Raw genomic sequence first — 14,938 nt, forward strand, 5'->3', positions numbered from 1 at the left:
TAAGTAGGTGAGTACAAGTATAGCATTTGAACTATATATGTGAAGAGTTTCCATCCGAGGTGTTGAACAAATGAAAACGTTGTATGCTTTAGTCATAGAACCAATCTTCTTAAAGTCTGAAAACCCTTCGATTGTAATAAATACATCACACATTGGTGGATCTGTTTCAAAAATAGAGCAATGGAAGCAAAAACTACGAGTAATTCACAAAACAAAAATGTGAACCATAATTCGCAACTAGACTGAGGTATTAATGAAACAAAAAGTTATTTACAGAGCTGAGAAATACTAAAGAAAGGGAGGAGGAGGAGGTCAGGACACCCATCCTAAGAGCAATAAAACATACGTCACACTAGTGCAACCCATATGAACCACACTCAAGCCACTACGCTTATCTTAGCCAAAATACCAAATAATCAATCAAAAACTATATTCGAAATCAAGGGACTAGGGAGTGAACAATCACTTACATACATCCTGCTAAAGCTAGCTAAATCCTTTGTAAGAAGCTGAATTTTACGTCCTCTAATTATCTTTGTAAGCATATACGAAAGAAAACCCTAGATTGGCAAGCTATACGAAAACTACATCTACTATAAATACCTTGAATTTCCAATTGCGCGTCACTGCAGTCTTCTTACAAACTTCAAATCGATGTCGTCAATATTAAATCGAACAAAATTGAGTTAGAGAAGTTCCGTTACCAATTGTTCGACCAAGCAAAGAAAAAAAAAATCATTTCCGACTTATTACTTCGACTAGTGGGGTGGTCGCGTGGGGAACTTATTCCTCACACGTATAAAGTATTGACTATGGCCAGTGGGCTAAAATTGGGTAATGATCTATTTACTCTTGGGCTAAGTCTAAAAATGCGACTGGTTTGTGTACCTAACAAATTGTTTTCCAGATTCAGGGACGGGCTATAGCCCGGATTAGCCCCTTGCTAGGCCCGTCCCTGCCGAGAAGTATCAAGTTTTACGAGGAGCATGATATTTCAGGCAAGACTCAAGAAAGGTAATCAATTTCACAGGATCTCGACATAGTTCGGTTAAGTGGTGGTATCAAATACACGAGAAAGTGTGGTAGAGGAGATTTCCCGATTTCTAGAGCTCGGCAAGATCGAGTGATCGAGTCAGTGAGTTAACTCCGATTCACTATTTGGTTGATCATCGTTAAGCTAGTTTGGGGATATTATTAGGATCAAAGTGTTGAATAAATCATTGTAAGTTTTCTCTTTTGTATTTTTTTTTCTTCTGAGTTTGGGGATAAATTTGTTGTTTATTTTTCGTTAAGAGGAATATGATATTCTTTTCTCCTCATTTTAGAAGACATTACGGAGTTTTTACACATATTAAAAAAATACATGGATACACAATACCTTAAATCATATGAAGCACAGGTAACTTCTCATTGAACCTGGTAATCCCTCCTAGCATCCTTGCGTTTTCATACCTCTTATGAAATTGTAGTCTCAGGATACTGTTTATGTAAGTTTGAGGATCAATTGTTGTTTACTGGATAAAGTAACTGAGGATAATTTACATACAATTTTTACAAGGTTTGCATAATATTTACCCCGATTTGGGTTTGTTATTAAAGACAGTAGCTTCTTAGTTTTTTTTTTTCTTTTTCTTTTGTCGATTTGGGGATAATTTTGTTGTCTTTCTTGAGATGAAAATGATAGAATTTTTATGTGTGAATATGAATAAGTGTTTGTTTGTGTTGGTGAAATTTGACATATTTTCTTAGGTTTTAATATGAAGTATTGAATTTCGATTGAAATTAGGTGGTTTGGGTTTGGTGTTGGATTCATCTCTTGTTTGATCATTCCGAGAACTATAGTTAGCGATCCGGATGTAAGTCACCGAATATATGTTTAAGTTTAAGTTGCACAAGGGGTTGTTATCAGTCATGTGTGCCACGATGAGGCTAAGGTTGTGGAAAACCTCTAGCTTCCAACAACCAGAATGGAAGCAGGGTGTAGCATTGTGTACAATTATTGAAGCGTCTCAGTCCTTGTCATGTTGGTTTTGTTTATGCCAAATGAATCCATATGAGCACTTTCATATCAACCAAATGGTTTGTATAATCGTACCTAAACATGTACACCTAGTTGGTTTAACAGTAGTTAACCAAATGGTTATCCATATGAGCACTTTCATATCAACCATATTCATCTTCTCCATAACTAGTTAAAATGACTCAAAAGAACTAGTTAGAGAGTTGTTCAATTGCTTAGATCTTATAGAAGTATACAAGACACAATCGAAGAAAAATTGGTTTTGATTCACTCGAATCGATTCATGAACATTATATCCACGGTTTGCAAATTGCATTCCTTAATATATAAATGTTTTAGTTCATGAACAAACCAATTTTATAAAGTAACACACTTAAGTATGCATACGGGTATGCGTACTTAAGTAACTAAATTTGAGTTTGTTTTGGTTTTCAAACTCAGCAGAAATTCACGGACATGAACTTTTCCGCTAGTATGTGTACGGGAACGCATACTTTGGTAAACGGATTGATTTGGTTTTGATTTCCAATCTCAGAAGAAATTCACGGTCGTGAACTTCCGCCAGTATGCGCACGGGCCAAGTCTCCATCAACCATTTAGTACACACACAAGTATGCATACATTTGGTCCCGATTTTGGACTTATACACTAATGTGCGAACACACTATATGCTTATACCCAAAGATGGTTACATATTCTAAACTCTCATTTCAATCATTGAAACATTCTTAGAGGATGCTATATAGAGGTTATTCACATTCCATTTTTTATCAAAGCGATTTTCAAAAGATTGAAACAATCAACATGACTTTCGTCACTTGTAAAGATGAACTTGGCCAAAGTGAAAGCTTACCAATACATATTTCTAGAAATAGATAAGCGAGATAAACTAGGCTCGAAAAAGAAAATGTGTATAATCGAAGTCTATATATTAATACGACTTTTGTCTCAAGATAGGAGATAGAGTAGATAGACTTTTGAGTGATAGATAAGTTCAAGTCTCCACATACCTTTTTTTCGATGAAGTTCCACCAGTTCCTTGAGTAGTTCTTCGTATTTGTATGATGAACTCCGTGGAGTCTAGAGCTCAACTACACTTTCTATCCTAGTCCGAGACTTAGCCATAAGTAGACTAGAAATCAAGACTTATAGTTTTGGCAACTAAATTTGACAAACAAGCTTGAGATAGAAACGCTTGCGAGTTCTACCGAGCAGTGCTCTAACAATTATCTTTTCCATGCCAAACTATGATATTTATTCAGCATGTTCGCAAATTTGCCTATATAGCTGAACTTTCTGTTCAGTTTAGTAAGAAAAAATATCGACTTAACCGAACTACATATTTGCAAATATAGAGAGGAGTTCGGTTAAAAAAAACTGCGAGTCAACCGAACTTAACACTTGGTTACACAAAGAAGAGTTCGACTAGGAAAAAAATTGCGACTCAAACGAACTCAACATTTGGGTTTTAGGAGAAAAGTTCGGTTAAGAAAAAAAGTTCGCGAGTCAACCGAAGTTTTCTTCATGTTGTTAATCTAAAAATGTTTGGTTAGAAAAACTAGGGTTTTCTAAAAGGTTTCCTAACCGAATTACTATCTGTATCTTCCATCTTCACCACATACTTTGATGATTACTACTAAATTTTTCAATAAAAAACGAATTGAAAGTAATGGGTTTGTGGCAAAAAGAGAAAAAGATGATTTCTTTTTTTAAACTTAGAAATTCGGCGACGACAAGTAACAGTTGAAGGAGGGAAGAAGAAAACAAGATGAAAATTTCTCAAACTCAGGAATTCAGCTAAGTGAAGGTATGGTTTTGATTTTGTTTTGTTATTGATTTCAATTAAGTAAAAGCTAAGTTAGTCACTTTCATACTTTAGGACACACCTTAAAAATGTAGGGAAGATGCAAATCATGGTCCCCTATAAAAGTGAGTGTTGCCCAAAAAATTATTCTTTTGACGACTCCTATCTAAACTTTAAATCCAGGAAAAATGAATCCATTTGGAAGCGTGTAACACCCCATGTTTTTAGCATGACACATGCTAAAAGGTGTGTCATGGCTAGAGATGAAGATTTATCTCAAGCTTCAGTTGCGTTAAGAGGAATATTGGCCTAGAGCCAATCTGGCATCATCATGATGCATTGGTCCAGTTGGGTAGATGGCCTTGGGCGTTGCAGCACAATCATTGCACATTAGGAAGGCTATTATCCTAGAGCTCTCACAATCATTGTGCATCATGACAGAGAGGGCTCGCCAAGTGAATATTGCACAATCATTGTGCAATACGTCAGAGTAGCTGGTGCGCAATCATTGTGCAACAACCGGAACAAGTGTTTCACAATCATTGTGCAACAACCAGAATGAGTGGTGCGCAATCATTGTGCATCACAAAACAAAACTTAGCAATCATTGTGTATCAGGCCAAAGAGGGCTGGCTGAGCGAATATTGCACAATCATTGCAGGAGAATCGACTCTAGCGAGTATTGAATGCCAGGATGGAGAATCGACTCTAGCGAGTATTTTAAGACTATATAAGCGAATATTGAATGCCAGGATGGATATGAATTGCAGAGACAGCTGCGGCTGTTCATGAAAACTGCAGAGAAGAGAGAGTTGCAGTTGGATGGTTGAAGTGGTGTTGTTGCTTTGAGCTGAAGGATGCAGAGAAGGCTGAATTGATATAACTGGTGGAGCTAAAATGGGTCAGTGTGGCTGAAGTGCAGGAGTGGTTATGCAATGGCTGGGCAGAAAGAGGAGCGGCTCAAGTTAGGTTTAACTGAAATGTGTTGCTGCTGCAGAAGATAGTGGTGTTGTGTTACAGGGAAATGGCTTGCTTGAGCTGTTGTTGCTGCAATGGGTTGCAAATGAGCTACAAGATCTGAAATGCTGGGTATTTGGCAATTGGTGGTGATAATGAGCTCGTGGAAGAATTATGAGTTTTGGGTTCTGAATGCAATTAGATTAATACTGCAGCTGCAGGAAAAGAATGAAGCTGGCGATGTTGCTTTGGATGGTGTGAACATGAGGACATAGAGGAGTTGGTTTGAATTAGGTGCTGAGAAGAAGAGAAGCAACTGAGAATAGTTGGTGCCACGGGTTGTTGGTGACGAAACTGCAGGAACGAATGGTTGTGCCTGAAGTAGATGAATGTCTAGGACAGGTACAAATTGCAGGTGGCAGTGGCTTTGATTGGAGGCGTTGCTGGTGGTTGTTAACAAAGATTGAAGGTAGTGCAGCTGAACTGATGAATGCTACAGAGATGGAGAAGTGGTTCATGCTGTGATGCTGTTAAGTGGAGGTCTTGCTGAGCTGATGTTGCAGCTGTAATCTGGTGGAAGTTTGAGATGATTGTGGCCATGAAAGAAAATTGAACTCAGGAAGCTGAAGTAATTGGTTATGTATGAGTTACAGGAGGTGGTGCACTGATGCTATTGCAGGTCTTTGGGGAATGAGGAGATAGAGCCGAGATGCTGTTCCAGAGATGGACGTGATGCTACCAAGAGAATACGATGCAACTGAAGGCACTGATGATTATGGAATGGCTTGAGCCTGGTGGTTTGCAGTTGAGCATAGAAGGACAATAATGGTAATGCAGTGGAGGCATGGACCTGTGGTTGTAGCAGGGAATGAGTTGAATTTGCAGAAGGTATAGAATGGTGTTAAATTGGTGCTGTTGGTGAAGGGCATGTTGTTAGCAGCTGCCAGAGATGATGCTGTGAGTCTGGTGTATGAGATTTGGCATTGCAGGAGGAAATGGGTTGGTGCAGTGGCTGTGAGTTATGGCTTGAGCCGCAGAAACAATGCGAAAACGCAGTGAGAATGGTCAGCTGGTGGTACTAGTTCCAGTTGGTGGATTTATGAACCTAAAGTGGGTATGGTAATGTTTCATTGAATCATAAAGGTAAAGCGTGTTGGATGCGGTAGTTGGCAGCGAGATATATGAGTTCGGAGTCACGCTTTTGGGCATGTTTCCGCAAGAACAAGGAATTTGCTCGAGTATGCTGGTGATGTTTCAATGGGATTCTTGGCTACTGAATGATGTGCATGTTTTACTGGTAGTGTAAAGATTTGCAGGGAAAGAGAGTGAATCATGCCGTTGCCTGGTGAAAGTAGAACATGCTTCAATTGCCTTGTCAGTTTCACAAAACTGATAGGCATAAATAAGGTTTAGAAATATCCATCAAAATTTACATACAATTTTTACAAGGTTTTATAATATTTACCCCGATTCGGGTTTGTTATTAGGATCAATATATTCAATAAAGATAGTAGCTTCTTAGTTTTTTCCGATTTGGGGATAATTTTGTTGTTATTGTTGAGATGAAAATGTTAGAATTTTTTATGTGTGAATATGAACAAGTGTTTGTTTGTGTTGGTGAAATTTGACATATTTTCTTAGGTTTTAATATGAATAAGTATTGAATTTCGATTGAAATTAGGTGGTTTGAGTTTCATCTCTTGTTTGATCATTCCGAGAACTATAGTTAGCGATCCGGATGTAAGTCACCGAATATATGTTTAACTTGCACAAGGGGTTGTTATCAGTCATGTGTTCCACAATGAAGCTAAGATTGTGAATTGAAATCTCTAGCTTCCAACAACCGGAATGGGTGCAGGGTGGAGCATTGTGTACAATTATTGAAGCGTCTCAGTCCTTGTCATGTTGGTTTTGTTTATGTCAAATGGTATGATTATTTTTTCTTTTGTTTTTGATTCCCTAGCTTGCCATGGGAAATTTCAGAAATGCAATCATGAGGCGGAATATTTTTTTGGCAAACACCCTGCTGTATTTGGGATTACGGCATCTTCAAAGCCGTTGTCATGATTTTTTATGGATATTTAGATTGGTACACTACCTACCGCTATTTCTTTATTTGTATAAATTTTAGACTTATTTCCATTTCTTTAGACTCGTCTCAACTTGCAATTATATGGGTATTGTTAGTAGCTGTGACTTTTGATCTTAATTTACTATCAGATGAACTCTTTAGAAATCTCCATTTTGTTCTTCTTCAACTTCTTCCTTCTGTTTTTCCCTGGTTCGGTTACATGTAGAACAACCTGTCATACTCCTCTTTCGTGTGGCAATGGGGAGCCTGGAGTCCTTGTCCCTTTCAGATTAGAAGGTCGACATAGGGAGGTATGTGGTTTCCCCGGTTTCAGTCTTTCTTGCAGCAGCTCAAATAAAACAATCTTAGAGCTTCCCTTGTCTGGAAAGTTTTTTGTTCAAAGCATCTATTATAATTTACGGGTTATACAAATCTACGACTCTGATAACTGTCTCCCAAGAAGTCTTTTAAACTTAAGTCTCTTAGGTTCCCCTTACCAGTTGGATGGTCGAAATGAGAAGTACACGTTTCTTAATTGTTCATCAGCTTCTGTTGATCTTAGCAATATATCTTCATTATACGTTCACATCCATTGCCTTAGTAGTTCCACACACACCATATTGGCTACAAATGTAACTACTCACCCTATTCAACCGCTGAATTCAAGCTGTGAGGTAATCGCCACTGTATCAGTTCCGGTGATGAGCACACCTGATGGTTTTTCTAATCAAATTAGTGACGTTCTTCGTCTCACGTGGTCGCATACACCAAGTGATGATACATCACACGGTAAAATTTTCGTGTCAATCTTCTCATTCTTTTGTTTGATGTTTTTGTTGCTGGACACAAATCTTGTTTACATTAGTTCTTATAAGCAAATCTGATTAGTTTAGTTCTTGAATCACTGTGATGTTTAACCCTGTTATAAGTTCTGTATGTCTTGGTTCTGATTCTCATGACGATCCGTCTAACGACTTATGAAAAATATATTCAAGTTCAAATGGATAATTCTGGTTGTTAGTCAGAGCCTATTATGCATCTGTGCCAATTTTTGGTACTCGTGCTTTAGGATTTGGATCGAATTTGGGTAGATACACTATTAAAACGTTTCTTAAAGGAAGTTCAAGAGGTTAAAAGATTGTGATTCCGTAGATGATAGTGATTTCTTTTTACAAAGTTGGTTTATAATTGTGAAGTAATTTGTGTTGCAGGCAATGTAGTCAATATCGGCCGTATCGGCCGATATATCGGGGATATTTCGGATATCGGCCCAGAACGACACGATAAGAAGGATATCGGGGATACGATATTCGCCCGATAATATCGGCCGTATCGGTCGAATATCGGCCGTTTCGGTCAAATATCGGCCATATCGGTCGATACGAAATTTTCCTACATTTCCTGATATGAGACGGTATTGGTCGTTTTCTATAAAGTTTAAGGGTAATTTTGGCGAAGAAAGTCTTCTAGGTGGTAGTAGAGGTGCATGTAGCTCTCGAAGCAAGTCTCAATGTAGTTAATATCGGATATCGGTTCATCTCGGCCGGGACCGATACACTTGTACGATTTTATATCGGGGATATTATCGTTGAAATATCGGTTCTAAATTTAAAGACTATAATTTTATATTAAACATTTCTCCACACATTTTCGGATAAGATATAATAGATAACATCAATTTTATCGAAAAAACAAAAGAGTAACTTTAGTAGACTTGCTTCGAGAGCTACATGCACCTCTACTACCACCTAGAAGACTTTCTTCGCCAAAATTACCCTTAAACTTTATAGAAAACGACCAATACCGTCTCATATCAGGAAATGTAGGAAAATTTCGTATCGACCGATACGACCGATATTTGACCGAAACGGCCGATATTCGACCGATACGGCCGATATTATCGGGCGAATATCGTATCCCCGATATCCTTCTTATCGTATCGTTCTGGGCCGATATCCGAAATATCCCCGATATATCGGCCGATACGGCCGATATTGACTACATTGGCAAGTCTACTAAAGTTACTCTTTTGTTTTTTCGATAAAATTGATGTTATCTATTATATCTTATCCGAAAATGTGTGGAGAAATGTTTAATATAAAATTATAGTCTTTAAATTTAGAACCGATATTTCAACGATAATATCCCCGATATAAAATCGTACCAGTGTATCGGTCCCGGCCGAGATGAACCGATATCCGATATTAACTACATTGGTTGCAGGTACTATCCGCAAAACAATGATTTTTGTTTTCGGTATTTGCATTGGGTTTCCTATTCTAATATTCTTCATATGCTATTACTGTCCATGGGCCATAAGGTCTTATTGCTACGGGGATCGCAGGCCATTTGGATATCAGCCGTCTTTCATAACCGTGCGCGAACAACCTGTCAAAACTGGCCTTGACAGTTCTATCATTGAATCCTTTCCAAGAATACTTCTTGATGAAAAGCTACGACTGCCAAATCCAAATGATACAACTTGTTCAATCTGCATATCAGAGTATTTACCGACGGAGACATTAAAGATTATACCATGCTGTAACCACTACTTCCATGCAAAGTGCATCGATCAATGGCTTAGCATGAGTTCAACATGTCCTGTTTGCCGAGAGTCTCAAAGTCTCCGGTCACTGTTTCCATCTGCCGTTGCTCCCTAGCTCTCTACCCATGACGTCTCCTGTCTGGAAAACATTGTTTATGCTTCTTTCTTCGATGTACACTCTTTTTCTTTGTGTGTTCTGAAGCTGTAACAACATCATGTTTTTGTCCAGCATATGACATGTAACCTAGAGGTTTTGCAGTTTTTGTAATTTCTTCCCTAGCAGAATATGAGAGGTTACTCTTTGATTTACCAGAAGCCGAAGAAATGGAAATGCATTTGTGGTGGAACTTAGCAAAGATCCAGTCTTCAGATATGTTTACAAGAAAATACTTGCATGACCAAATTGTGGTCTTCTTTAGAGGTCGCAGGTTCTTCAATCAATTTCTGAACAATAACAGGTTTCCTGTGGAGAATTATTATGCGGATAGGCTGCATAAAAGCTATTTTTACATGGTATATGTTACACAAAATTGGTCAATTAACCCAATAACGGTAATTCATGGGTGAAAAAGACATGTAAAGTTTGATACTGTTCAAATGGACGAGAATAAAAAAATAGTCAGGATGTAAACAGTTTCATCCTACCCATTTTCAAGTACTTTTTCTTATTTTTAATTTACATCAAGATGCATCCATTTTCATCCTCGCTCTTTTTAAAGTTTAAGACAGAATGAATCCAGTTTCGTTCTTGCTATTTTTTCTGTGTCCATTTCACCCATACTAATTTTTACTCGTCCATTAGAACCATGTTTTAGAAATATTTGATCAAATGACCCATTTTCCGTATATGTTACCTAGCTTGCTTCAATTCTAAGTGGTCTTATCAGTGAATAAATGACTATGTCATTGAGTTAACTCAGAATCCCGATTTGGATGATAACCGCTAAGCTACTGAATCATTTGATACAACCTTTGGACTTTAACCCAATTTCTTAAAAAAATAATTAAAAAAAAATGTTCGACTTAACTTGAGATTATAGTAGAAAATGGAACAAAGTTCTTTCAAGGTTATCTCTAAAAGCTGCCAATTCCACGTTGTTGTCGCTATTTAGCAAAAATAACACTCCAAATAATTTGATCGGTCCTATGAAATAGAAGACACAGAAAAAAAGACACAAAGTAGAGAGAGAGAAATTTTTTATTAATATGTACAATAGACAAACATTAGAGCTTCTATTTATAGGGCTCGACACAAGGGCATCCCAGTAATAAACGAGATTTATCCTGGATATTCTTAACATAATTACACGTTTATAACACTCCTCCTGATGACATTGTGTCTAAGCTAATTGCCTCGTTAAAACCTTGTCAGGAAATTCCAAAAGGACAAAACCTGATCGAATGGAAAAGAGTACAATTGAGAAAACTTAGAAAAGATTTGGACACGCAAATGTTGCCTCATTAAAACCTTGACAAGGAAAACCCAATGGGGAAAATCTTGATGAAAGAAAAAGAGTACAACGTGATTGTCCAGTAAAATACCTTCTAATTTGATACTCCACCTGATAAGTACTTTAGTTAAATCTTCGCTTGCAAATCTTCGAGTCGAGACTTCCCGATTTTGGTAAACGAGTTTCTTGAATGCTGGAGATAGTAATGCTTTCATGAGAAATTTGCCAGTTGATGAAGTCTTCTTTTGTGTTAGTCTTCTAATGATAGTGTTCACGAGTCTTCATGCTTCTTTGAATACACTGAAAACTTGCTTCTTGGATTGCTCGCTTCCCGAAGATGATTTGCAGAAGTAGTTGATGTAGTCTCTTCAACAAAGGACCAAGATGTAGATACACATAAGTGAATAAAAATGTATTTGTGGTCATTCCTCATGTGGATCGGAATGACATCCAAATTCCTAAGGGTTTTTATGTTGACTTGGTCTAACAAAATGACCAAGCTAATGGTGGGAATCCACCAAATAACCAAAATTAATACAACTCCCCCTTGGATGACCACCATGTTGAATAAAATTGCCTCACTAAAACCTTGTCAATAAAATCCAGTGGGAAAAAATTTGGACGAAGGAAAAAGAGCACAAATATCAACATTTTGAAAAACAATTAAACGTCAACAAGATGTTACCTCATTAAAACCTTGTCAGGAAAAATCACATGGGACAAAACCTGAAACAAAGGAAAAAGAGTACAACTTTTGACGATTCATGGATGCTAACTCAAAAATATGAGAATCATAGAAAACAAGCATCAAAATCATAATTATAGTCTACATCATAGACAAGTTTTAAGCAAGCATAATATTTAAACTGCAGATTTAAGAAATAAAAGAAAAATAGAATATATGCTGCTAAAGTGTGGATTTTTGTGTTTTTAAGGACTCCTCAAGACACCAATAAAGTCGATATCATCAACTAATTAATCCGGATTTTCGGTTTTGTACCAAATTTCTAAAAACACATAAATGATAGTTAAACCTGACGTACACAAGTCAGATGGCTACCTGGATACAAATTGAATCCTATAAGGATTACAAATTTGAATATATTCTTCGAATGCAATACGATTCCTTGAAGACTACCACGCCAAATGCATTATTCAGGGGAAAAATAATATTGTTGAATCAATCCTTGGGTAGGAACAAAAAAATGAAACCCTCAAACCGTTTTTACAACGAACAAATTTCTCGCGTAACGCATTATAACCACACCAACCTCTAAGTAATATAGGCTTGGCAATTTTAAGGTGTTAAGTCTTGGATCTGAAATTGTGTTGATCGAGAAATTAATCCAACTGAATTTGGATTGTATGCCAACCAATCACATATGTATATCTTCCTCTGCAGAGGTCGGGGTTCACAACCACCATTATTTATTATTTCAAAGTCTAATGTAAATGAATATTCGACAATTTATAGCTGACTATGATCCCACATAATTCCCAAATGTATGCATATCTTGAAAAAAAGTTTCTGCAGGCATAATAATCTCCCCATCTTCCAGTGAGGAGATATGAACTACGAGAATGTGGATCTTGTTTTGATGATCTGTAGCTTATTCTAAAATGCTACTTTTTGCTATATGTGACTGGATTTGCCTTTCAAGAGGCAAAAGCTAATGTAAAAGAAAAATGAGACATTTCACACCAATTGATAGTGACAGTTTTTTTTTTTGATTTGATAATGATAGGAGAGAAACTGATATAACGTTAAAGTTAATTAATCCCAACTTTTGCTGGTAGTGTATATTCTCCCCCTGATTATGGCGGAAATATTTTCCTCTCATAAAAACGAAAACAAGTTTCGTAAAGTATTATCCGATTAATTCGAGACATATACTCATTATAAAAAAATGTAGTCTTAATAGACATACATATTTAGCATCAACCATGGATTATTTTTGCAAGAAAAGCAGAATAAAATAAAATAAAAACATATATGCTAAAACCAAAAGTATTGAAAATATGCAAACAATCTCCAATAACTTCGTGACCTCAACGGCCAACAAGACAGTGATTTAGAATGAAGTTATGGACACTTTATTTATCAAAAGAAAATTAAATCAAGATCAATATAGTCACTACGAGGACTAATAATATTGGCTAACAAGCCGGATGCGCACCCTTGGATTTTTATTATCCAACTCCAACTACAAGTGGAACTTCAAATTTTGGAGAATAATACAAGGAAGAGAACTAAAAAATGCTAAGTATCCCTCAGGAATGCTACAATTCTCCATTCACTGATGTTTGGAATTGTGAAAATATGATAATGACATCTCATCCTTCTAGGACTTAGAGAGAAGCCAATTTCAATTGGCTTAGTGATTCTTTTTATAAGAAAATAAAGAAACCATTGTCGTTATCGACTTTGAAAGAAAAAAAATCCATTATGTGATCGAAAAATTCACTCCTTTTTGGTAAAAGTTTAGGAAATATGCCAATCTTATGTAAACAATGGAAAGAATTAACACCAATTATTATACGATTTACCAAACTCTCGTATCGACAAAATAAAACAATATCGTCGTTTTAGTCATCGTAAAGGAAAAGTCCACTTTTGTGGTCCATGTATGGTTTCTTGTAAATAAATAGAAACCATATAAATGATCCTTGTCTGACGGACAAGGATACCAAATTTAATTGGCCGGAGGTTTTTCAACCATGCATGTGATTAAATACCGTAAAAATAATTAAATCGCGATGACACCTATTTTTGGTGATTACAGATTCATGAAAGAAATAGCAACTGTAGACCATCTTTCAATGAATTTTTATTTATTTTTTCATTCTCTATGAAAAAAGGATAAGAAAAGAAAGGAAATTAAACTTCCGCAAAGTTGATCACCTATAGTCTATAAATATAGATCATACAGTTGGATTCTCTAATGGATTTTGAATGCACCGAAAAAGAAAATATAACTTCAAAAAATACCATGGTAGTATGGCTGGTGCAGAGAACCGAAGGTATAAATCCATTACAGAAAAATAATCCATAGTCTTAACACATATATGTAGATTCACAAACTTGAATCCGTTATTGTCAACAAGACAATATGATAATATGCCAAATCAGACTATTAAATTAATTTGATAATCAAATCCATCATCAAAGAGATATCATAGAGAGATATTAAAAAGTCTCTTAAGATAAGTAATAACCAATAAGAAACTTGCAAGCAATTAAAAATACACAAAATTGGTCAAAAAGACCAAAACAGAAAATTATATAGCCAAAAAACAGAAAAATACTGTTCATTTAGCCAAAATGGATATTTCACCCAGAATCTTTTTTATTTATTAACCTGAAGAGACAAATATGTCCCTATCTTTCTACAAATATTTACTGGGTTGGGTTAGTAAAGGTTGGAAAAAAAAACAGAGTACTCTGTTTCATGAGTTAGAGAAAAAAAACACCAACTTCTACTTGAACTCGATCTCTGCAAAAAATAAAATATGAAGTAACATAAAACAGAGTTCCAACTTCTTCTGTTTCTTCTACTCCTTCCTCTGGAAGAGCAAAAATTGAAAAAAAAAAAAAAACAGATTAAAAACAGAGCAAAAAAACAGAGCAAATTCAACCATTTGCAAAATTTCTAACAATTCTTTTATGGACGTTAGCATAAACACAAACACTAGACTTATGACAACAGATATTCTGACCAGACACCAAACTGATATTGCTAAATGGATTTCACCCACATACCACCTCATATCCCTTCTGAAACAGACATAATATTGTTGAATGGATTCTCTTATTCACTTTAAAGTACACGGTTTGCAAACATAAATTATATTAAACTTAACGAAGCCACAGCCAAACTGGCCAACAGAAGGGATTGCATGGTTGTTGCAACAGAAGGGATTCCAACAGGTATAGTTTCACAACGTACAGTAGGATTTATTTTTGCGAGTATCAAATCATTATAGTGGCAGAAAAACAAGAAAGACAAAACCAACCTTCTTGAAAATTTGAACTTTTTTGAGGTCGACTATCTTAGCTTCTGCTGTAGCTACTCCTAGTAGATAATAGAGA

Source organism: Papaver somniferum, chromosome 11, assembly GCF_003573695.1.
Source record: "Papaver somniferum cultivar HN1 chromosome 11, ASM357369v1, whole genome shotgun sequence".
Lineage (NCBI taxonomy): Eukaryota > Viridiplantae > Streptophyta > Magnoliopsida > Ranunculales > Papaveraceae > Papaver > Papaver somniferum.